Source organism: Gallus gallus, chromosome 3 (genome assembly GCF_016699485.2).
Source record: "Gallus gallus isolate bGalGal1 chromosome 3, bGalGal1.mat.broiler.GRCg7b, whole genome shotgun sequence".
Classification (NCBI taxonomy): domain Eukaryota; kingdom Metazoa; phylum Chordata; class Aves; order Galliformes; family Phasianidae; genus Gallus; species Gallus gallus.
Genome location: NC_052534.1, coordinates 96,995,760 through 97,020,582, shown reverse-complemented (window position 1 = coordinate 97,020,582; position 24,823 = coordinate 96,995,760). Strand labels below are relative to the sequence as shown.

The following is a 24,823-nucleotide window of genomic DNA, read 5'->3' as shown; positions in this document are numbered from 1 at the left end:
CTGTTAATCACCAGAATCAGTTCTCTCAACTCAATTCAGAAGTAAAAAAAAAAAAGTGAGAGATGTCATTATTGTCAGTAAATCACTGCAGAGGTTAAAACAGATACCTCTGCAATGAAATCCAGTATATGCTATTTTCCCCATCTACTGAAAAATCAAGCCCGATTTATTATCTGCCCTTTGTGCGCTCATAGATGTAATGATTGATATCAAAGGGGATGAAAACAGATTGGGACAAATCAGAGGTAAGCATTCTCAGTAAATCCCTATTAGCTACATTTTTTCCTTCAGGCAGACAGCAAATGAAACTATTTAATTGATCTTCCTTAACAAAAACTTATTTCACATTCTTTTCATCCATTGGAAAGACAAGAATTTCAACTTGTTTTCTTATTTTGGTGAAATTATTCAACTGCAAACCAATACTTGTTACTTTTGAAGAGGAAGTGTCTGTTTTTCAATGAAAATCCTTTAATTCGTGCAGGGAATGTAAGCAGAAGTGACTCATAAATATTTCTTATAGACAAAGCAAAAAAGAATTTACAGACTATGTCTACATGTTTTTAAACTTCTCCTACAGATTCAAATTTACTTTGAAAAAAAAAATAAAACTCCGCTAAATACAGAGCACTCTGACTTGCCATAAAGCCATTAAGATACACAGCGATGCATTAGGCTTGAAGATCCAGACTCAGGCATGTTAGCAATTTAGAGGGGAAGGAATCTAAACTCTAACAGCCTGCATTGTAGCTTTCTGAGGAAAAAGAAACTCCAATAACAACCAAATTCCTTCCGTTACTTAAAGATGAAAGGTTGTTTTGATTTTAAGATATAGTTTAATCTTCCTTTATAACTACAGAAAATGTTAATATCACCTTAAAAGCTTGTATGACTATTCTCAAACATGAGTTGAACTTTTATAGGAAATTTAAAATAACTTGTTTAAAAATGGCTCTCTACCTATCTTGGCTTATCTTAATAAAGAGAAAAAATGCTAAAGTTCGAACTAGTCACAGTAGGAAGTCCTTGGTGAAAAGTCAAACACTCGATTACTAATCTAATTCTGAAGAGAATTATAATCATTAATTGGGACTGATGGCCAAAAAACACCTATGTCTGCAAAAAGAATTCAGAAGAAATCTTAATGAGACTTTGTATAGATGACTGAACGCCCATTATTAGCTCGATTCTTAGTAATTTTCACAGGAAATCTATTTTCAGACAATGTTAACATTGATTTTCATCTTCTTGTTTTGTTGATTTCAGGTGAACCTTCATTTCATAGACAATCATGCATGTCATTCCTTAATAAACTGACAGCTGGCCTAACTCATTGAGAGTAAGCATAAATGGGGTGAGTCTAGTGCTGTAATCATGCAGAATAATCCTGATCTATGATATGGCAATAAATACATGTAAGCAATGCACTTCATTCGGTAAATGCCTTCACATTCCTCTGCAGGAAACAACGTATTCTCATGCAGATTTATTTGATTTTCCTTTGGGATCTCCTAAACTTTGCAGGTGTTACTGGAGAGAAAATCCCTTATCAGCAGCTCTCAGCATAGCTCAGCCAATATGCTTTACTATTTCTACAGCACAGAACCCTGATCCTACGGCTGGTCAGGCAGCTCTGCCTTGGCTCCCATTCGGCTTTTGTGTGTTGCTTTGATCAGCTCCTGGCTTTGGATGAAAGCAATTCTGTTAGAGACCACCTTCAAACTCTCTTAAAAAAAAGAATTACATACATAAAACCAATTGAGCCTGTTAAGCAGCAGGAAGAAGCCAAGTAGAGGGAGGAGAAAGGGAGGGGAGGAGGTGCCACAAATCAATGCTAGGAAATGATGATCAAAGCGGCGAGTGGAAAATTAGTTAAAAATGTTCCCTAAGTTGTACAGGTCTCAGTCATTCCCTTTCCCAGCTCTGTAAGTGCAGAGGGCTTCTCTGTGTTACCCCAGGACAGAGGCAACCTGGTCTAGTGGTTGGTGATCCTGCACATCGCAGTGGGGTTGAAACTGGATGATCATCGTGGTCCTTTTCAACCCAGGCCATTCTATGATTCTGTGATGAATGTAAAATTCTTTTCAAAAACTGTTTAACACGCGAGCTCTGTACCTTCAAGTACAGCAGCTCTTCACATCTTAGAGTAAAGCAGTAGGAAACAGGCTGGCAAGTCAGAAGGAAAGAGATTACCTTTAAATCTATGCTTTCCAAAGAAAATTCTAAAGAAATCACCAGATGGGGCATATTTTACTATTTTTAGCTACTGACGCTAGAGACTATTTTTGAGAACATTTTCAGAATCTGACATGAAATTACAGTCATCCTATACTGACTGTAAAGGCTTTCGATAATCCACTTTTATTTTTCCTTAACCTGAGCCTAATCTGCTAGGCTCATTAGGGGAAGCAGTGCAGCAATGTGGGGCAGCACATGCACACACGGAGGGCAGGATGTGTAGTAAAAGCTCTTCAGAGCTGTCTGCCTCAGAGCAGCAGAGGCATAGGCAGTCTCTGATCTCTCTCTCTATATACATACGGACTGTGTAGGTTTAGAGCCTTTACTTCTTTGACAGAAAAGGGCCTCACTGGTTGACATAGAAATTTTTACTGATTTCTTCTCAGTGAATACACTACGATAAAACTGTCACAACTTCTACATAACAAAGATGAACAGATATACAATGGAAATAGGCTAAAATGCATATAGCCATCTCTGGGGTTAAGATGAAAGACAGCAAATAGTTCTTTAGGTGAATTTATTACACTGTAAAATCAAAGCATCAAGGTATACTCAGTCAGGAGATCAACAGGCACTGCATGTTGAAAATGCATTAAGTAAGAAAAATTCATAAACATAAATATGCAATCCAAAAACCTTAAACAAGCATCTTTAGTTAAAGAACCACTACAAAGCTCAAGATTCATCCTTTTAAGAAAGTGAACTTAGTACTTCGAGATCTAAACTGCTTATTTTAAGGGATTAAAAATTATTGTTTTCTGTATTTTTTAAAATACTCAGAGTTATTCTGAGGAGAGCTCTCTCACCCCCCCAAAAAGTAAATGAGTGCCTGTGCAGTAGGGACACAAACTGTAGACAAATGCACATACTTACAACATGAAAATTAGATGTTATAAAATATCTCTCAACTACAACATTTGAATAGCCACAAGTATAAGGAACAGTGAGTCTATCTGTCATCTTATGTTATAGGGATGTTTTCATTAAGCAGTACTTTTCAGCACAGAAATACTAGCCTGGTAATGAAAAGCACACAGTACCGTAATGAAAGCATGAGCTCCTCAGGGTCATCCAGTGAGCTACTTCCAGAGTTTCATATTCTGGTCGCACTGCTGAACATCTAACACCCAAGGTAACTGTCAGTGATTATATCTTTATGGCGTTTTCCTTCTTTTGATTTAGAAGAGTCTGCTGCTTGAAAAATTGGTTAGGACACTTAAGACTCCTGAGTCAGCACTGTACGCAACCGAACAACTCAGTCGGGTCGCCATGACACAAACACTCTCCTGTGACAGTAGAACACAGGAAGGTTTCAAAGCTATCTATTCTGCAGCTACAGCAAAAACAAAGTAATTAGACCACAGTATAACCTGGCAAGCTGTTCTCTAATTTGTGTGCTGGCTATGCTAAATGATAAACGGTCTGACTTTATGTCTTATTAATACAGAAGTGCTGTGCTGGGTCATGGTGCTCCTGTCCGGCCACATATCAATCTGTCAGTCTGAAGCATTATTAACGTCAACAGTTTTGTTACAGGTTTTGGAAGGACTGAAGGTAGGGTTTTTTTAAAGAACTTGAAGAGCTTTTTACATTATGTTGATAACAAAAGCACTAAAGAAAGCATAATGCGTATACTGTGGATAATTCAGTCTGCTAACAGAACTAAAAATTAGCAGAAATTACATACGTAGCAACATTACCTTTGTGTTGGCACTATGCCTCTAATCTTCTGAATAAAGGCATAGGAAATCAAAACAAAATTTGAGAGACTGTGTTCAGTACAGTACTGGATACACAAAGGAACAGCTATTACACCATGTTTAACAAACACTACATCTCTTAAAGATGTCCGGTGATGTCCGGCTTCCTATTAGCAATGCAGAGATGTGAACCTTACACATATTAACCTCACCAGATAACACTTAAAAGACTGCATTGCCAAAGTTTAGAGAAATACAAAGGGAGAACAAACACTGCAAGAAATACACGTGCATAAGTATGAATGCACATGATTTTTGGAAGAGTTTATTTTAGTAATTTACCAGGACAACAATAACACAAGCCAGAAAATGCATACTTGTATCTTGATTAACGCCAGACAGACATTCTTGTTCCATAACTGTAGTGCAGTCATGAACCAGATTTCTCTAGGATGCTGCATGGGATGCTGCCTAAAATGAAGTCGGAAGTGTTTCAGTGCCTGCCTCTAGCTTTCCTCTGGGCTGGAAGCACCACACCACTCAAAGAATATTAATAGAGAGCAGAAGTAGAAGAAAAATGTGTTATTCTGGAGAATGTAAAAGCAGCCTGCCTGCTGGATATAGACACAGAATAGAAGTTCCAGGGGAAAAATAGGAAGAGTAAGCAAGTACAGAAGGGCCTGTTGTATCTGATTAGCATCCACAGCAGGAATGCCAGGAGTGCCTGATGAGCATGGAAATTATGTATGAGAGATACAGAGTCGAGTCGGTGAGAGTTGGTCAGAATGCAGCTGCTGACGTAATGCATGTCAAAAGATTGTGTTTGTCTGCCTAAATGAGTTGCCAGAGCTGTGTGAAATGAGCCAGTAATTTAAGTGATGAATTGACAGAACAGTTAGGGAAGAGCTGATCATGTAGTTATCCCCCAGAAAGGTATACTTTTATAGCAGAAAAGCAAGCAAAGATTACTTGTCTGATTTGCCCTGCTGTTTTAGCAGGGAAAAATGGAGACTGCCCCTCCAAAATACCCAATAACTTACACACACAATAACTTACACAACACAGATGGATTCTGTGTGCAGAATATATACAAAAGAACTAAAACATGGTCCTGCCAAGCAGAACAACTGATTGAATTGAAAAACAACTACTTTTCTTCTCAAAATGTTTTAAAAATTGTTGCAGGTATAACTCCTTTTTCTGCTTTGCCAGAAATATTAAAATGTGTTCAAAATCTTACATAAAAGTTTTTTCTTTTTATGTGTAGACTGGAAATACCTATTGGGTTGAACTTTTCATGTAGTCCAGGATGGTGTCCTCCATGAGAAATATGGAATGTTTCTCAGTTTTGTACTTTTGGATGTGTACAGAAGGATACATTTAAAATCATCTAGAAATATAGAGTGTGATTCAGTTTCCTAAGCTAAAAACTTTGAAACTAAATTTGAACTGTCTTGACTCTATCAGAGGTCTGAGGCAGGTCATCAGTCATATCCAACAGTGAACATCTCAAGTAAACCACAGAACCTCAAATGAAACTGGGTAACTATTTAGGCAATGGAATCAGCCCACAGACATGTTGGTTCACTAGGCAGAATTTTTCACTCTATTCAGTAAGATCAATGGAGCAGTTATTCAGCTGACCAACCACTACTGTTTATTTATTTCAGCATTAGCTATATCACTCACCTGGCTCCATTGATCGCATTGTCTGTATGTCCATTCCTAGTAAGAGCTGCAACTGTAGATGTCTACATGAAGACCTCTATATCTGGGAGTCACTCATTGTCCAGCCTACTTTCCTGTTTGGGATTGCCCTGATCCAAATGCAGGACCTTGCACTTGACCTTCCTGTCCTTGCATGGGCCCACCTCTCAAGCTTGTCAAGGTCCCTCTAAATGGCATTCCTTCCTTCCAGCATGTCAAGTTGACCATTCCTGCTAGATGTAAAGTACACTTTACAGTAGTTAGACCGTCTGAACTGAAGCACCCTTCTAGCCACACATATGCACAAAAACTGTCTCAGAGGCACAAGAGTCATGTGAAGGGCACAGCAGAAACACTCAGTTCATTCTGAAAAATGCTACTTTGAGCAATATGGGAAAGACCCACTGTACAGTATGACTCATGGGCTATGTTGACCTCGGCAGTTGCATGTCCAGAAAGATGGCATTGGGTTCACTCAGAGTTGCACGACCTGATTGGGGTTCAGCACATTTCAGTTTGGAACATTCTGTATAAATTTTTCTAAATCTTTTCACCCAGTTTTTTATTTTTGTCATTGCTCTGTGACCCTAATGTCCTTCCACTGTTTGGCCATATGCTGGGGATGACATCACTTCTCTAATGCATGGAGAGCAGTTACACTTATGATTGTGAGCTACGCCAATAGTGTTGCCAGAAAATCATGAAACTACACTTCATTTTTTGTAGATATTAAAAAAAACAAGATTTATAAAAAAGCTACTAAAGAGAACAGCAAAATAACACGCAGGCATCCATTGTGAAATACTGAACAAATGCAAAGGAAACTGGGGAATCAAGCATAGTGAACTGTTTCCTTCTTATGAAGTAAGAGGGTAGGTGGAACAGAATTATCTTTCATGTGAAAATGTTTTAAAGAACCTAAGAATCTTCTTAAATACTGCTCTGTATTTAAAGTCATACAAGTATTTCCTATTACTGAATAAGTTCTTCCCATCACTGAACTTACAAGGATCCTAATCAAACTAGAAAGTATGTTTTTAAAAATCTCTAAGGAAAAAAAAAAAACCTGTAATTTAAGAGTAAAACAAAAGGCCAATTAGGTGTCATCAATACTTCAATAATGAACGAGAATAAAAAAAAAGAAAATAATCAAGGGCAATAAACACTTGCCAAAAAGTACAGAAACCAATAAATCGTTATCTCTTGCTAATTCCTCCTTAAACATCCACTGCACAGAACTTCAGAACTGAAAAATTAAAATAAACAGGGTCATGCTGACCCTAAGGCAAGCAACAGACTTAATTACTGCACCAGACAACGATGAATCATGCCTAAGCAAACCTCCCATTCCTTTTCAATAGAATGCATTATTAATCTGACACATTGTTTTATGACAGGTAAAACCTCTGCCAGAAAAAGCCTTACTTTTCTCAGTGCACAAGGGGGACATTTCAGAATGTCACAACTGTTCCCTCACCACTCTTACCAGTAAAAGAAACCGCTGCTGCTTTTGTATCTAACTCACATTTCATTGTTATTCGTGCACCTCACAGAAGTGCTATTTGTTCAGTCATGCTGTACCTGTGTAAAAATCTTAAATGAATGTTCAAAGACTATTTCTTAAAAAACCTAAAGATACAGCCTGACTGGTGCTTTTGTAGCTATTAACAGCTCTAACTGTTCAAAACACTTCCTTCAGAGTGCTTCTTAATCCCTTGTAATTGTCATCCTGGGGAAGAAAAAACCTTAGAAACTCCTGGCTGAGTAACATCCATTTGAGTGTTCAGAAAAACACCTCTGAAGAACTCTCAACTTTCTTCACTGTCCTTGTGAAAGACTTCATATACCAGCCCATGTGATGCAGGACTCTGGATGGTACATTGGGTCAGGAGACAAGATGCAGCACATCTCACAGCTGGGGAACAGGCACAATACATTCTGTTGCCAGTACAAAGTAAAACTAAATGAAATCTTCTGTTCAGTATGTGATCCAATACACTTGTGTTTATTGTTTAACTTCAACAATAGCAATGTTGCTATTCCACTGCAAACTATTACATTTATTACACAATTTCCCTTACCATTTTCACAGAAACACAGAACCTCCAGGGTTGGAAAAGCCTTCCAAAATCATCTAGTTCAATCACCTACCTACCATCAATATTTCCCCACTAAACCATGTCCCTTAGTACTACATCTAAATGTTTCTTGAACACCTCCAGGGATGGTGACTCCTCCACTTCTCTGGGCAGCCCATTCCAGTGCCTGACCACTCTTTGGGAGAAGAAATGTTTCCTAATAACCAACCCGAACCTCCCATGGTGCAACGTAAGGCCATTCTCTCTCATCCTATCACTATTTACGCGGTAGAAGATGCCAACCCCCACCTAGTCACAACCTTTCGGGCAGTTGTAGAAAGACATAAGGTCTCCCCTGCGCCTCCTTTTCTCCCAACTGAACAATCCCTGTTCCCTTAGCTTCTTCTCCTCATAAGATTTGTGCACCAGACACCTCACCAGTTCCATGTTTTGTACCTACTTTCAATCTACCACTTATATATTCTCCCTATCCTTACATACACTTGGGCAGATATCAGGTCTATGTGTACCAATGGACGGTTTCATTTCATAGTCAATAAAATAGAAAGGAATATATGTCACTGCTTCCAATTAAAACAAATAAACAGTACACAACTTTCTATCTGATCCACTTATTTTAATTACCAGGAATCATTAGAATTTTGATCTCTTTAGCTTACCTTGGTTTTAGATATATTTTCCTTAACTCTCTCATCTGGTAACTTCTACTCAAAAATGACACAAAAGAGCTTAGTGTTGCATTTTAGATGCATCAATTGATAACATTCCAAATAGTAAAATTCTCAGACTTACTTAAATAAAAATTGCGCCATCTTAGTTTTGAGAAATACTACAATCTCCATTTTTTCTTTCTTCTTTCAAATCACAGCTTCTATATCATAATTCTTGAACACCTCCATGTTTATAGGGAGCATATAAACAGGAAGGGGAGCAGCTAGGGGACAAGGGGTAATGGTTTTAAACTGGGACAGGAGAGCTTTAGGTTGGATATTAGGAAGAAGTTTTTCACACAGAGGGTGGTGACGCACTGGAACAGGTTGTCCAAGGAGGTTGTGCATGCCCCATCCCTGAAGGCATTCAAGGCCAGGCTGGATGTGGCTCTGGGCAGCCTGGTCTGGTGGTTGGTGACCCTGCACATAGCAGGGGGGTTGAAACTGGATGATCATTGTGGTCCTTTTCAACCCAGGTCATTCTATGATTCTTTGTTTACTAACTCCCTAGTAGAACCACAGGGTATGCCTTTTCTCCATTTTACTGATGGGAAGTTACAGCCTGAAGTGATCTTAGCATACTTCCCATAATCACCCGAGTCCCTAGTTACAACTGGAAAACCCACAGCAGGTAAATTCATCAAAATGCTTTTAAAAGACTTAGTTCAAATATTTCAAAGTCACATGGGAACTGTGACAGAGCTTAGATCAGAATACACTTTCCCTACAAACTACTACAATGTAGTTTTTCCTACATTAGTTTTTTTTTTTTTTTTTTGTGCTGGATCATCATTTGTTCTTGCACTTATTAAATATTTAGCTATTTACTTTAAATTCCTGGTAGATGGACCTTGGAAGGCAGGGATCTTTAAATTTTCCACAGTACAACATCCTCAGAATTTGTCAAAAACAAACAAACAAAAAAAAACAGTTCTGGAGTCAAACTCACCAGGATGACAATGAATTTGACAGATGTGTGATTTCTGACATTTTGCTGAAAGTGATGTTAAAATCCTTACTTATTTTTTTTTATTTTTATTTTTTACCTCATAATACAGAAAGAGGCTGTAGCTGAAGAGATCATTATTATGACATTTGTGCCCTATTTGATATTTTGTGTTGTTAAGGTTGGAAAGGAAATCGTTATAGCACATTATGCAACACAAGCATCAAAAATATTAGTTGGAGAGGAGAAAAATAGATCTATAATAAATGCAATACAAATTACAAATAGCAATTATTTTTTACCATAAAAATCTTAAAACAGCCTAATGGCAGTTATATACCTCATAACGACAACCACACACCTTCTGTCAAGTACGAATGCACACCGTATAATCCTAATGAATATGGTATTTAAATTTGTAACCATAATCATCCAAGAAAACTGCTATTAAGAATGATATATCTGCACCAGAAACTATATTCTCAATATACTCCTGTACTGAAAAATTACCTAGAATGTCAATTTCTTCATTGATAAAAGCAACCTCTGTAGTGCTCATTATTGAGTAATAACTCAATAATAAGTGACCTTATTAGTAAACTTTAACAATTTCTTTTTCTTTCATTAGCAAACAAACAATGAGAACAACAAAAGCAAATCAGATTTTAAGAGTTAAGAGGAAAGGAGCTGAAAGCAAGACAGAAAATGGTACTGTGCTACTGGATAAATCCATAATCTTCTTATATCTTCTTATATCAGAGTGCACTGTGTGCACTTTAAGTCCATTTTGCCAAAAAGGAACTTGAAAAGACTCGGTGAGATACCAGAAGGGACCCCAGAAGAATTAGCAGGCTTCAATGGATTGGGATACTTCAGAATATAAAAACTGACTGAAAGGCATCTGCCAGAAGTCTAACAAAATCATGAGTGGCACATTAACAGTGCACAAGGAGTGATTGCTTACTCTGTCTCCCAGTACAAAAATTAAGATGCTCTCTCATTTATATATTTTTAGTACTATTATTTCAGTTAGTTGGTAGTTCTTGGCATTTTTTAAATAACCCAGGCACTGCTCCCGCATTTTAATCTAACTCACTGTACTTCACTCCTGCAGAAGAAAACAGACTCTCATGATCAAGAAAGTCAAAAAAGAACAGAGTTCATGTGATTGAGAAAAGAATGAAGTAGCACTCTTAACAGCATGAACAGTACAAAATGGTATTTCTAAAATATCACAACTGGACATATTGTACTGATCAACATGTTAGGAACAAGCTGTTATGATAACAGCAAAATTCTTGTCTTTAAGGGCTTACTCTTCATATCTCTAAGCATCCATTTATCCTGTAATTCGTGTAAGAGCAAATTTTTTTATTTTAAGGGCTGACTCTCATATTTGCCAGGATCCATTTTCCTTTAATTATGCACCAGGGATATTTTACACACACACATTACTTGTCCAATAGCAGTAAAAACAAACAACAACAACAAAAACCAACCAAACTTCTTATAAAGACTTCATCCTAGGCATTCGATAAAAGCTCTTTCAGAAAAACACAGCTTAGTGTTATGGCATAATTTACCTACCCTCCAGATGGCATCTACCTCCCATGTCTCTGTCAATGTACATCTGACATGGGAGGCTTAAGAGTATCCTAATTTGTTATAACTTTATATATAAATGTTACATAAACACTACTACATCACTTTCAGGAAACAGCACCACAGTAAAGCTTAACTTTTGAAGAATAAGGTTATCTTTCTTCCTTGCCTTTTGTGTCAAAAGCTGTGAAGAAGGAAGGAATAACTAGTATACACAATTACAAACCTACCCCTATTAGAATTCTGCTGTTCACTTAAAACTTGGCATCTTAGCACACAGAAATACTGGAACTGTATCATATACAAGGTCCCCCAACCTCACCACCCAGCTTCCCACTGTGGCTTCAGGTAGCTTTCAGGAAAGAGCACAAGAAAGGAAGGCTGTTTTGGCAGTCACCTGATCTGAAGTGCACTTCATAGCCTCATCCTGATGGTTAACTGGTATACACAGATGTTTCTTCTTTGAATTTGTCCAATTTCTTTCAGAAACTCTTCAAGCTTTTGACTTCTTTCTTGACATAAATTATCAGCAAGTTTCACAATATTTTCACATTATCAAAGTCTTTCCTTTCTGACTTTGACTGCTAACTGCTATCAGCGTTCCCAGGTTCATACACTACAGACATTGAAATAGTATATTATCTTCTCTTAATCCTTTTATCCATTCAATCAACATTCTGTATACTACATGAATAGCACTCCCTCATTAAGATGCATATTCTTTACCAAATTAGAGTTTCATAAAACTTTTTCTTCTTGAGTAGTTCTTTTTTAGTTTATAAGCAATTTTGAATCTTCCCGTGTTCTGAATAAATTCTGCTTATCACCTCTTCAAGTGTTTCAGACAACTGTACCCCCAGATGCCAATAAGAAGCTCTTTTAAAGCAATAGCCATACGCCACTAATGGATAAAAGCAAACCACAGGTGGCGAGGTCCTACCTGTATCTACATGCACATCAGCAAATATAGAGCGATGTGTCCTAGGGCTGAGACTCAGTTACCAATGCATAACATGATGCTTATAACACTTGTTTTTAAAGCAGTTTTCTTTACCAGTTGACATTAATTGCTCAGGTTTCATGATCTCCTAAGAACTTTGCACAAAACGCAAAGACAAAATACTTCCCTCATGCAGTAACGTAGCTCTAGCTGTTAGTCACCTGCTCACAATCTGTCACACATAACAGTCGTTAGTGATAGACTCTATAGAGATGAGTTTATTGGAAGACCCATACAGATGAAGTCCATCACTAATGCTACTCGACAAGGCAGGCATTCCCACTCAAGCACAGTTAACCAGTTTCACAGCCTATCTGCTTACTAGCTGCAGTCAAACAGGGGATGCAGCTCCTCTGCAGTATCTGTACTTCAAAACAAAACTGCATTTCTTGCATGCATATAGTGTCGTTTGGCTCTGAGGATGTAATCACTGTGTGTGATTTGAGTTAAGGTTTTTATTTAATGCTAGTTACATTTTGAAACTGTTGCAGACCCAGAGGCACTGTCCTGGTTGCATAGGGGCTGTGGATACATCCATAAAACCATAAGAAGAAACATTTTGTTTACCATTAAACTACAGAGACTAAACAAACACATGAGCTAGTTGAGTTCCTGCCCTCTTTACACTGCTAAGTTTTCTACACTCACTCCTGAGTTTCTCTGTATATATTGTCTAAACTGTGATTTAAGTGTCGTTTGTGGTTATGCACAGCACCATGGAGCATGACGTGCTACACAGACAAATTTCTTCAGCAGCAGATTTCTTAAAGCTATTTCCATTCTCCTTGCAAACAGGGTTACACGTTCACAGAATCAGAAGCATAGAATCATCAAATGGTTTGGTTGGAAGGGATATAAAGGAACATTCAGTTCCAACCCCACTGCTGTGGGCAGGGCTGCCAACCACTAAATCAGGCACGAGACCAAGCTGCCTAGGGTCTCATCCAACCCAGCCCTGAACACCTCCCACCCAACTCCAAGTGGGATGGAGCATCCACAGCTTTTCTGGGTAGCCTGTTTCAGCACCAATTTCCCCCTGACATCTAATCTAAATCTCCCCTCCTTTAGTTTAAAACCATTCTCCTTGTTCTTTCCATATATCAGTATTCTTTGTATAATCTTATTAATTTGTATACTTTTAACCGCTTTTACTTCACTTATTTTGTCTCATCATTATGCTGTATCATTGAGAACAAAGTGTGCAATGCTATCTGCCATTTATTTGAAACACTTTCACAACCGAATCAGGGTAAAACCACAGGCTTCAGAGTTGTCCTGCTCCCTGAACCCAAGTGTCTCACAAAGCCTCCTCATAAGACCACTGTCTTAAACCTGACATTAGGAAAGAGATGTCGCTGCATTACAGAGTGAGGTTCAACTCTCCTACCAGCAACTGGGCAAAACAAAACGTAAAAGCAAACTTAACTTTAATAAAAGCTTCCAGTCTAAGGAAAGACTTATAAGTAGATGGTTATGACAGAAAAAAAAAATCTGTTTCTTATATATTCAATTATATTTTTTAAAGTAGATTTTTAAATGGCGGTATGGGAGGACTAGTAACGAATTTACATCACATCAAGTTCTCAGTGAGTGTCCAGTACAGATAAATAAAGATGCAACTCTGTAAACATGAGAGACAGCCTGGGAATCTTTATGAGAGAAATTGCATTTTTCTCTTGCTTCCTTGATTTCTATATTATTTACAAATTATACATTCATGACATAACTGAATATTGCTTTATGTTAGCAAACAGTGACCTACTCATTAGCTCAGTCTGTTAGCTAAGCCACTATTGAAATAAACTACTTGCAGACATGAATCACTTTTAACAGGAATTTAAATTCATCTGTTTAGCCACAGATTCAGAATTGAACTAAAAAAACGGATTTCACTTCAGAAAAACTCTCATTTTATATGGATTTTGTCCTTCTCCATTCATTTGATCTATTCTCTTCAATAAAGTTATGGATGGAGATATTTGCAATTAGTTAAGACTTGGAGTATATTATGATACAGCTAGCAAGATGTGGGCAGCAATGATTTTTTTTTTTTAATTAAATTTTGGTTTTACTGAATATTCCTAGAAAGTGATCTACAAACAAATATAAAATTCCACTGCACTAGCTCTCAGATCTGCAATGATCCAACTTTTTACCTTGTTCTACTAAATCCAAGAATGACAGTGGCATTGCACAGTGATATAGGTACTAGCATTTGTTGTGAATTGACATAAAAAGCCAGGAACCAGAAGTACCGGTCCATTTCTAGTCTGACTTCCTCTCTATAATCACCCATCTTAGTCTAATGAGCTCCTGCTTGGCTGGGGCCCCAGATTATTGCCCTGGCTGCTCACCGCTAAGACTTGCAGTAGGCAGTGTCTGTCTGCAAATGTGAGGTTTTAAAGAGTTTATACCTTCAAGATAAATAAAATAATAAATAAATTAAAGTAAAAATGAACCAAATCATGCTTTCTTTTTGCACATGAGCAAAAATAGAAAATATTCAGAATGGTCAAAATTTCTTTCCTCGTAACATTTTCAGAATAGATTTCTCTATTGCATTTAGCACAAAGGAAACACAATTAGCAGTTGTTCCTTCAATAGAAGGCAATGCAGGGGTTGTATATATTAGGTACAAGCTTTGTTTTGTTATTGTAACTCATTTGTCAATGAGAAAAGCACATCCTTCTTGAAAATGATGGTATCACTCTATCAGACATCAATGTTCTAAGTATGAATTACACAGAATATCAGCTCTTTTTGCACTGCTTTTGTTTGTTTGTTTTCTCAGAATAATTCTCCATAATTGTAAAAGCAAGCAGAAATTAAATTCTTTAAGGAATACGGTCTCAGCTAATGTCAGTTATGAAAAAAAAAAAAGGATTGGCTAATCTGCATTTTTAGAAACTAACATTGTTTTACTAGTTAGTGCAAATGTTATTGATCTGCTTTCTTGCTGAATTAATAGCACTAGCATAGGACAACTCGCTTTCTCAGCTTTCCCAATGTTTTCTTGAAAAGAGGCCCATTACATGGCAGGGGGCAAAGGACAGGCCTAGATAACACTGTTTAGACGTTTCTTTGATGTACACAGGCATCATCCTCGACAACTGACCAGCAGAGACAAAAGAGCACTCTTAGGCTGCTGGAAATCCCAGCCATTCTTCTCACCACCTTTTGATATCCCAAGGCTTCTATACCCTGACCTCTGCACTCTGACACAAAGATCTTATCTGAAGGATGGTCAGCCATGTCAAAAATTCTATCCAAATGTAGCCAATAAACTCAGGATTTCTTTTGCATTTCATAATTGCTTTGTGTCCTAATGTACCAGTGGGACACTAAGAAGATTTTACAAAAAGAAGGGAAGAAAAAGTGCCAATGAGAAAAAAATTGCTTCAAATTTCTGATTTTGAAACCGTTCTCAAACATCTACTTTATTTTACAAACCACCCTGTCTAAAGCTTCTTGATGACACCTCTCTCTGTGCACGTACAGTATTTCTATCTAGTCACTATTATGCAGAATAATACTTGGAGGCACAGATACATGAGTTTGCTGCTTTAACTTCACTCAGTACATGGACACATTTTAAATGGCGTGCACACTTTAAAGATTGATATCAATTTGTATTTTTTTGTTTAAATTATAGAAAGAAATACAATTTTAATGGCTTTTAATTTTTTCCTCCTTATGCACTGTGATTGATAATTAGATCATTTTCCCATTGTCCTCCAGAATTTTTTTTTTTTTTTACAGAAAACAGTTTCCAGAGAAATAATCTGAGATGATCACAGGTACTTTTAATCATTTCCCCCCTTAAAATTGAACAAAACGGTCCAATACTAGGCACTGTATGCCTAGCCAAAACAGTAGGAGTCCCCTAACATAGTTAACACAGTACATTCCCTGCATCACTCAAACAATGTTTTCTGCACAGTCAGCCAGGAAAACTCCTAGAGAAGTACCCTTCTGCCCCTTTCTGAAGTTCTTACTTACACACATGAATTAATATATGTATCTACAGGAAGTTCTGCTGAAACCTCACTCTAGATGTATCTATGAAATCATGTTTAAGAACTTTAAAAAGACAAACTTATTGATGATTGGAATGGAATGCAATAATAGTTCAGTGGCCTACAAACATCATCCCGCCCAACTGCCTAACCTCTTCAGCGCTAAGTAAAAGCTGAAGCATGTTATTGAGGACATTACCCAAGCGTCAGTTGAACACCGACGGGTACAGAGCATCAGCCACATCTATAAGGAGCCTATTCCAGTGTTTGATAACCCTCACAGTGAAGCAATACCTCATGTCTAAGTATGAACCTCTCCTGACGCAGCTTTGTGCCGTTCCTGGGAGTTCTGTCATCTGTAACTGTAAGTATGCACAAAATTTGAGTTCAGACAAATTACTGTGTCTATATTGCAGCCCCTGTACTTTGACAATCACCTTTGTAACACATTCCTAAAATACTGCCCTCCCATGAAGTACAACCTGTGTGAATGAGGACAAAGTTGGGTCGAAAATTTGAAGGATTTCACAGTTTACATTATTCCAGACTAACTTTAATAAAATCTACGACCAAATGGTAAACTGTTAAGCACTGAGTTGTTTGGTTTTTTCCAAACTGACATAGATAGGCTCTTTTTTTCCTATATTCCTCTTCATTTTTAACATTTTAAAAATAAAACAACCCATAACTTATCATGCAAACACTTGGATCTACAATGCTTGATTTAACACCAATTCTAAATCACCTGCTACCATCTACTTAATCAATGTTTATTTACTTAAATTTAGATATCTGTAATAACACAACTCACAATAGGAATGGTGTATCGTTAGAATGACCATCAGTCTTGCAGCTTTGAGAAACTCTCTTCTTCTCTATATTAAATAATTACCATAAAAATTAAGGGAAATAACAGCAAATAGAATATGGTGAAGAATAAAAGCACAAGTTTTAGAATTCATACAGCACTTATACAAAATGCTGGTGGTAGTCTTACAAAGGGCATTAGAATTTATCCTACCGGGTTTAACAGATTTTGAACCAAACCAGAGGGCTTTTGCAGTTATTTTTAAATAAATAATTGTTCTTATGAAAATAAATTTCACGTCTTCAGATGGAACAGGGGATTCAGAATTAGTATACACTGATTCAGTGTACAGAATACACTGAACAATCAGTGATGCAAATTCAGTGCACATAGGCCATGAATAAATGTTCAGCTCTGCCAGCATCCACTGAAAAAATTACAGTCATTCCTACAGAGGTCTATACTGGTCTGATGGAATATATTGCCCTGCCTGTTTCAGCTACATACTTGCTCCTGTGAGCAACACTTGATCCTCTTTAGTAAAAAAATAAAAAATAAAAATAAAAAATAAAATTAAATGATAAATAATAGAACTTCATAATCTCCATTCACTTCAAGAGAAATAGATTAGGAACCATGCATGTGAGCAGCTCAGCTGGCAGCCAGCTGTGATAACCCCTGACAGAAATGCCCTAATGAGTTACTGGGAGCAGTAACCTTTTTAGTCAGCACAGTTACAGTCAGAAGAGGATGTGTGAACAACTCCTTAATAAAACACATCAGATTTTCATGTGCATGTATTTACATGTGGCTCTGAGTGTAGGTAAATTCTATGGCTGCAGTTATGCTTAATTCTGTTGTAGGTAGTAAATATTCTATAAACCAATTCCAATATTTGACAGAGACTATTCTTTCTCCTTTGTGTCAGCTTTGGTAGGAGTTGCCAGACCTTAATCACATAACCCAACATACACAGCCAATTTCTATCCAGACATATTCAAAGACATGTCTGAAGAGAAAAAATTACTTCATTTTGATAAACAGATGCACATACTGAAAATTAAAAAAAATAAAAAATAAACCCTCAGGCTACTTTTACCTGTAGATTAAGACCTCACTTAGAAAACTTAAGTCTTACTAAATGTTGGAGTGATCCATTTTACTTGGATTCAAGGTCATTTTTCCTTAGAAAGTGAAAACATTGCTAAAGAAACCAAATGACATGCAGATCAGTGTAATATAGCAGTGAAAAGACTATGTGAAGCAGCACAGCTAATTTGAAATGGGAATAGTGCAACCCACAGTGTTTTGCTTTCTTGCTGCCATCTTACACAGCGTTACTTATCATCCAAATCAGCCTCTCGATGCAACTTTACATCTGTACTGATGTAAGCACCTAGGCCAGAAGGGATGTCTGTACTTAAAGTCCACGGATGCAGAACCTCTTGTGTCAACACTGCTCAGTTCTAGTCCCTCCTAGACCTAAAGCACCACGTCCACATTACTTGATGCACAGCAAAAGTGTCTTAGGGCCTCTGTTGTGCATCCTTGGCCTTAGCATATTTGTATAAGCTCTTTGCCCCCTTAATTTAATTATTACAAAAGCTGTAGTGCAGTTTTCAGCTGAGAGATTTTTTTTGGCATAGAACTGGAAGTATGTGATACATGAACCAGGATGACACATCATATGACCCAGAGGATACTAGGCCTTCTGAAATATTATTAGAAAACCGTGTGGGATTAAGAAAGTAATAAGTAACTGTGTCATCCAATTGGCACTCTGTTGACTGTGGTAAAGTCTTGGTGCAAATAACATTGCTTTCTGTATTGAAGCCTCACAGACTAAAGGCTGTAGTTATGTGTAACTGTGGCAGATCAACCAATCAAGCATGGTGATCTTATGACTCATGCCTAACATAAGATTGATTTCACTACCCTGCAATCTGGATATTTCCAACTTATTTTTTTCAATCTAGACAGGCATACTTAAAAATTAATTTTCAACTCATTCATAAAAATAACTTTTGAAACAATGTTTTAAAGACACAACACATTCTAATCAACTCAGATTGTGTGAGACAGTAAATGCACAATATTACAGCAACAGCATTACGACTACAGCGAGTACTCCTTGTGGAGCCACATCCTCATCCCACATTGCAGGGGCCTACTTGCCCCTAGAGAATGGGCTGCAGTACTGGTGGAAGATCAGTGGTTACCATACACCATCTCTCTGATTCAGCACACAGATTTGCTTCACAGAGTTCAAGGGACGTTTTGGAGGTCTTTGTGAGCTCTTCTCAATACAACCCTGACACCACCCTCACAACAGAGGAGCTGGATATCGCGTCAAATGTCTCATGCTAAACACTTGGTTTATCTCTTCTCTGTTTAATGCTATTTTGCTTCATCGTTGGTTCAGATGAGCTTAGTGATCTTCTCCAATCTTAATGATTCTAGGATTCTATGGACCTTCTGAGAAGCACAGAAATAATTATCATCAATTTGAACGCCCTGCTATTCTATGCACAAAAGATGAAATGACAAAAAACATGGAAGAACTGGAGAACAATGGGGGAATCAATGAAGAGTATAGCAAATATCTGTTGATAGATTTTTAATTGAATAAAATGATAAAACTGGAAACTACTTATTAAAGAAGTCTGAACTGACAGGTGATGAGATGCATTTCCTCCTCAAAAGGGAGTGACAAGTGACTTTTTCATGGATGGCTGGAAAGACAGCCTGATTTATATACTTATGTCTGTGCTTATGTCCACAACATACTCACGCATGTGCTTTGAATAACTAGGGCACAAATCACTTACAGTTCCATCTATGCGAGAACACCACTGAGATCTGGCTCACTCACTTAACCAGAGTCACATTGCAGTCAAGCAAGTCACAAATGTTTTCTTTGAAAACAAACACACTTACATAATAAATTAGCCATTTCATTACCTCTGAGGTGAAAATAATGAAAACAGCTGTCAGATGAGCATGAAATAATCTTTAGAACTTCACAACTTCTTTCTTGTGGCCAAAAATATTTTCACCATTACAACAAATAACACTTTGAATTATTACAGCAGTGATATCGAAGGTCTTATCCACTGTTCTCTGTGCACTGTTAGATTGCTTTGTTGATAGAAGAAAAAATTGTGATTTAAGCCTGTCTATAAAAGCATTTGAGCCCTTTTGGAGCTGATACATATATCCCACACATAATTACCTGCACAATAAAATCTCAGCAACAGTTTTGGTATAATTCTTGGAAACTATTGAATTTCAAAGCACTACATAATGACACTAAAACATCACATGATGGGAACAGTTCATTACCTTGATTTTAAATAAACGTTTAACCTCATAAAAAAAAAGATAAGTGGTGGAAATAAAATCCTACACATTTTCTCTCTATTCATAAAAAGCAAAAGACGTAGATCCATATTTTCCTACCATAAAACTCTAAACAAAGACAGCTAGGTATACAAGGACACATTTTGCAGGCAATCACATACAACACTACAAAAAGGATTAACACCAAAAAAAGTCAGTAAGCAAAGCATCAGGGTGAATTCTTAAGCCTATAAAAGTGTCTTTGACGACAACTCCTTGTCAGTACTGTTTATTTTTATGACTGCAATGTAAATATACTCTTTACAAATAATTTTTCATTTCTATTTACAGCAAATTTACTCAAGATATGCCTCCAACATTACAGATTCCTTTTACTACATAATGCACTGTTATGCTGTTTAGCTGGGAAAAAAAAAATGATGTTTTCTTCATATGACATTCAGTATTTCTGTTTTACAGCATTTTTTTCTAAGATTTATGATGTCTAAATGGCAATTTTCTGTTTCCTCAGAAATACACCACTGGCCATATCACCTCTAAGACTTCCTTTATTCCTCACCTAAATATTTAAGCATGAAAAGCAACACATGGATAATGGCAAATTAAGGCAAACTTAAAATCAAGTCAACGTTCTTCGCAATCCTTACATGTAACTATGCTACAAAACTATGCAACGTAAGCATAAATGGAATATTTAAATTTACTTTGCAAATAAGAGTATCCCCCTCCAGAGTGTAAGAGAAGTTTAGATGAGTTAGACTTGCAGATGACTGAATCATTAACCACAGACTAAACGGGAAAAGGCAAAGTTTTTTCAGTTCAAGTGAAAGATGTGGTGCTTACCCTGTGTATGTGTGTACTATATGGATGCAATCATGTCTGTGTAAGTAAGGATGTTTGCATGCACATGGTGATGGCTGATAGTTACACCAGCCGCCTTTTTACCCCTTTGTGGTGCCTTTTATCCACACAAAACAAACCCAAGGTTGTGCCTGATCCCAGCTGAGAGTAAATGCCTTATTTTGTATGAGGGCGAGGAAGGAGTGACAGCCACATCACTTATCATTCACCACACAGACTTCGTATTCATTAGAAGAGCCACAATCAATAAGAACCAAAGGCAATTTTTCCTTGAAGATAATGATGTCCAGCATCACTAGAGTGTTTACAAGTCTGATAGGCTTTCATTTATGAACACAAATCACCTGTGAAAGTTTACAGCTTCCTAGTCATATTTGGTCTTACCAAAGAAGTGCTGTAAAATGCTCCTGTTTTATTTAGTTCTACGAAACTACATGGGTTTTCTCTTGGTTACTTTCAATGTGTTTAAGATACGTGAATTTCCAATGCAAATCAACCACACGTGTCAAACTGACTGCAATTTCTCACAAATCATGAAGCAATCTCTTCTGTTTTTGGGGGGAGTGAATAGGTGATGGCTTTTTTTTAAAGAGAAGCTTTGGAAGCCATTAGTTTCTTGTACAGAACACGTTCCTTAACAAGAAAAGAAGAATTCCAACAGCTGTTTTTAACTTGCTGTTTCACACTCTCATACCCAAAGAGAATCCTCTAACAGAAGCCAAAAAATAGATAAATAGACAGTAGTTGTAAAATGTAAGTTAGAAGACTATTTCTGTAGAACCATATATCCACAACACAAAACAATGCAGACATTTTTAATACCAAATAAATGTAACATTACTTCAAAAGATTGTGTCTAACAGATGATAACACAAAGCAAAGATGATCGGGGCATAAGTGAAATTCCATCCCTAAATCATTCTGTTCTGCTCCTGTGCTCATAGCATCCTCTGTCAGGAGCTAATCTCACGTGACAGGCCTGATCCAAAGCCATTTGAAGTCACTGGAATGTCTCCTCCTGACTTTAGGGAGCTTTGCTTCCAGCCCCTATAAACTTCAAGAACAATGTGATTCACAGAAGGTTGTTTTAAGAGAACAACATCCGCTATCTAAGAGGAAAAGAACATTGGCTTCAAACAAAACTTACCTGCTGTGGTAGATTTGTTGGGTTCTTACTGTTAGATGTTTTGCTACTGTTTTCTGTGTGCATACCACAAATAAACTTTTCCAAAGTGAGAGCATTCAATTTCCTTAGGAGGAGCCACAGAAAATCAACAGTAGTCCAACACCAAAAAAAAACCCCAAACCCTAAACTAAAAAATAAAATTAAAGGAATTCTTGAACGTACACACATCAGCAAAAGACAAAAAAAAAAAGTTTCAAGGGGCTATGACACCACATAAGGGCCAAACTCAGCTATTTATTGTTTAAAAGTAGTAATATAAATGTAAGTCTTGAAACAGCAATTAACAACATTGTAAAAGTGGTGAAAGAAAAGCCCTATTGATGTGAGCTATGTAGCTCTTTTTTATTAGAAAAAAATGGGGACAACAACGAAGTACAGAACTCAATACTGAACCCATGTACACATATACCAGGAAATTTACACTGATGAATAAGCAAATCCCAATCAGGTCCATAATCACCAAGTTCCCCAAGGCAGCAGACAATGGTGGCTCTAACTTCCTCACTCACACAACAGATCAACTCACTACAGCTATTTTAGCTGCTCAGCGTGGAGATAAACACACAGAAACTTGCACTTAGGCACAAATATTCCAGAATGTTCACCTTTGGAGACTGATTTCAGTGTTACAGAGTGGGGAAAAAAAAAAAAGTCTTTAAATCCTTAAGGATCTTTGTCATAAGATAGACAAGACTTAATTTTCTTTGTAGTTGTCTCAATATATTTAATAAAATTGACATTATTGCCATTACTAGCTAATCTTTTTCAGAAAGGTCTATAAAGCATTAGATCAAAACCAAGGCAACTCATACCTCACAAAATGAAGTAAATGAAACCAAACACAGGAGAAATAGCAAGCAACATTTTCACTGCTTGTAGAGATGCTATAATTTCTGTCTCTTTCATCTGAACTTTCAGAACCAGAAACTAAAAAGACTGTTCACTTTCTAAGCCTATTCAAACTGATTTTTAGGCTGAGTGGACAAATCAAACGTAATTACAAATTTCATTTCAGGCCAGTAAAAAGAATATGTTTTTTGTATATTTTTTTTTTCTAGATGAAATGGAAAAGAATTTCTCAGCTCAAACTGCATATACCACAAGTATTTTGTTACAATAATTGTCAAACAGCATATTCCATTTGACTCAACAAAAACCACTTCATTTGGGCAGTTGGTTTCTTTGTCTGTTTTTTTGTTTCACCTTTTTGCTACTGAATTCATTTCTGAAATGAAATATAGCCCTAAACTTAAACTTTCACAGAATTCAATCAATATTAGACTTAAGCTTTGCATTTTGTTTACATTTTTTTGCATGCAGTAATTAGTGAAGTGTTTTGTTCACTCCAGAAGTACACATTCAGTAAACAAATTATCCATTCATATGTTTTGTTAAGCTTTATTCAGCCCTATATTTCAGGCATTGGAGCATTCACTCACATAGCTTTTCTACCATCTTGCTCCTCTTCCCACACAGATAGTTGGGACATAAACTGCCCACCGCTGAGTATGAGTAGCTGCTATTCTGATCCCCTCAAATCCGATCTGTCCCCCCCCCCCCCCCCCCCCCTCCACCCTTACTCTGTTCTTGCTGCTACTGCTCACACTTCCTTAGCCTGCTGAGGACCTGAGTTTCCAACTACCCTCCCACCCCTCCTCAGCATTCTCAGGTGCTGATTTATTTTTATTTTTTATTTTTTTTGCATTGTTGCTGAACCTTTTCCTCCTTTTGGCAGATGCTACAGTTTTGCAAGTTGTAAGGATCTTACCTCTGAGACCCTCTTTGTTGTTCTGTCTGTGACCACGCTGGAAGCAGGGAGTGATGGATATTAGGGAAGCATGAGCCTCCCCTGGCTGTTTAGCAGCGTGGTCTGCAAAGAAAGATAGATAGAGATGCTGCTCTCTCCTCCTCCCCCCTCGCTGTCCCAGCTTCCTCCTCCCTCCGCCCTCCTTCCCAGCCACAAACTCGAGTTCTGTCTGTGCTTCAGCACAATACGCTACCTCTCAGTACCAGCCACCTAAGGTCAAGAATACGAGCCCTTCACCCTCCCCCCCGCCTTTTCCTCTCCAGCCTCATGCATCCTCACCCCTGCTTCCCACGGAATATGGTATCTTCCCAACTATTTCCCTTTATTTGGCTCCAGGGTCTAAAGCACAGATAATTTCAGCAGCCCTAGGAGAAAAAGAAAAAAAGAAAAAAGAAGAGTTATAGAACAGAAGATGTTTGATAAACATCGTTATACCACGTAAAGGGAAAGAGGTCTTTGGGAGAAACTGGAAACTTTGGGGTTGTACTTGTGTGGGAAAGAAATCTAGCCACAGCAGCCAAAGCCTGCCACTTGGAGATTAGTTTTAAAAATCTATACAAATTAACAAAGAGTGCCCTAAACTGCTAATTATCTCCCAAATCTAGCTTACCTACTGCTTGTGCTCTTTGTTTCACTACCTTTATTATAAATAGCATTTTAAAGAAGCTTCCAATTTTTTTCCCTGCTAAAGCCAGATTTCAGTATAATCTGATGATGCAATAGCTATTAGTGAAAACATAACCAGTGGCACTCTTTAAAGATCAAGAGCTATGCAATAAC

General features: G+C 37.4%; 1 protein-coding gene across 3 annotated transcripts in view; it reads right to left on the bottom strand.

Moving 5' to 3' along the window:
- Positions 1 to 24,110, bottom strand: part of GREB1 (growth regulating estrogen receptor binding 1) — an 86,340-nt gene extending 62,230 nt beyond the window's left edge. Inside the window, exon 1 of one of the 3 annotated variants that reach the window (XM_004935766.5) lies at positions 24,005 to 24,110. The gene's annotated coding sequence lies outside the window, so the exon portion shown is untranslated. Of the gene's footprint in view, positions 1 to 3,281; positions 3,371 to 24,004 lie in introns of those variants that run through there. The other 2 variants (XM_040698125.2, XM_046939478.1) reach the window with 2 other exon arrangements.
- Positions 24,111 to 24,823: the final 713 nt, after the last annotated feature.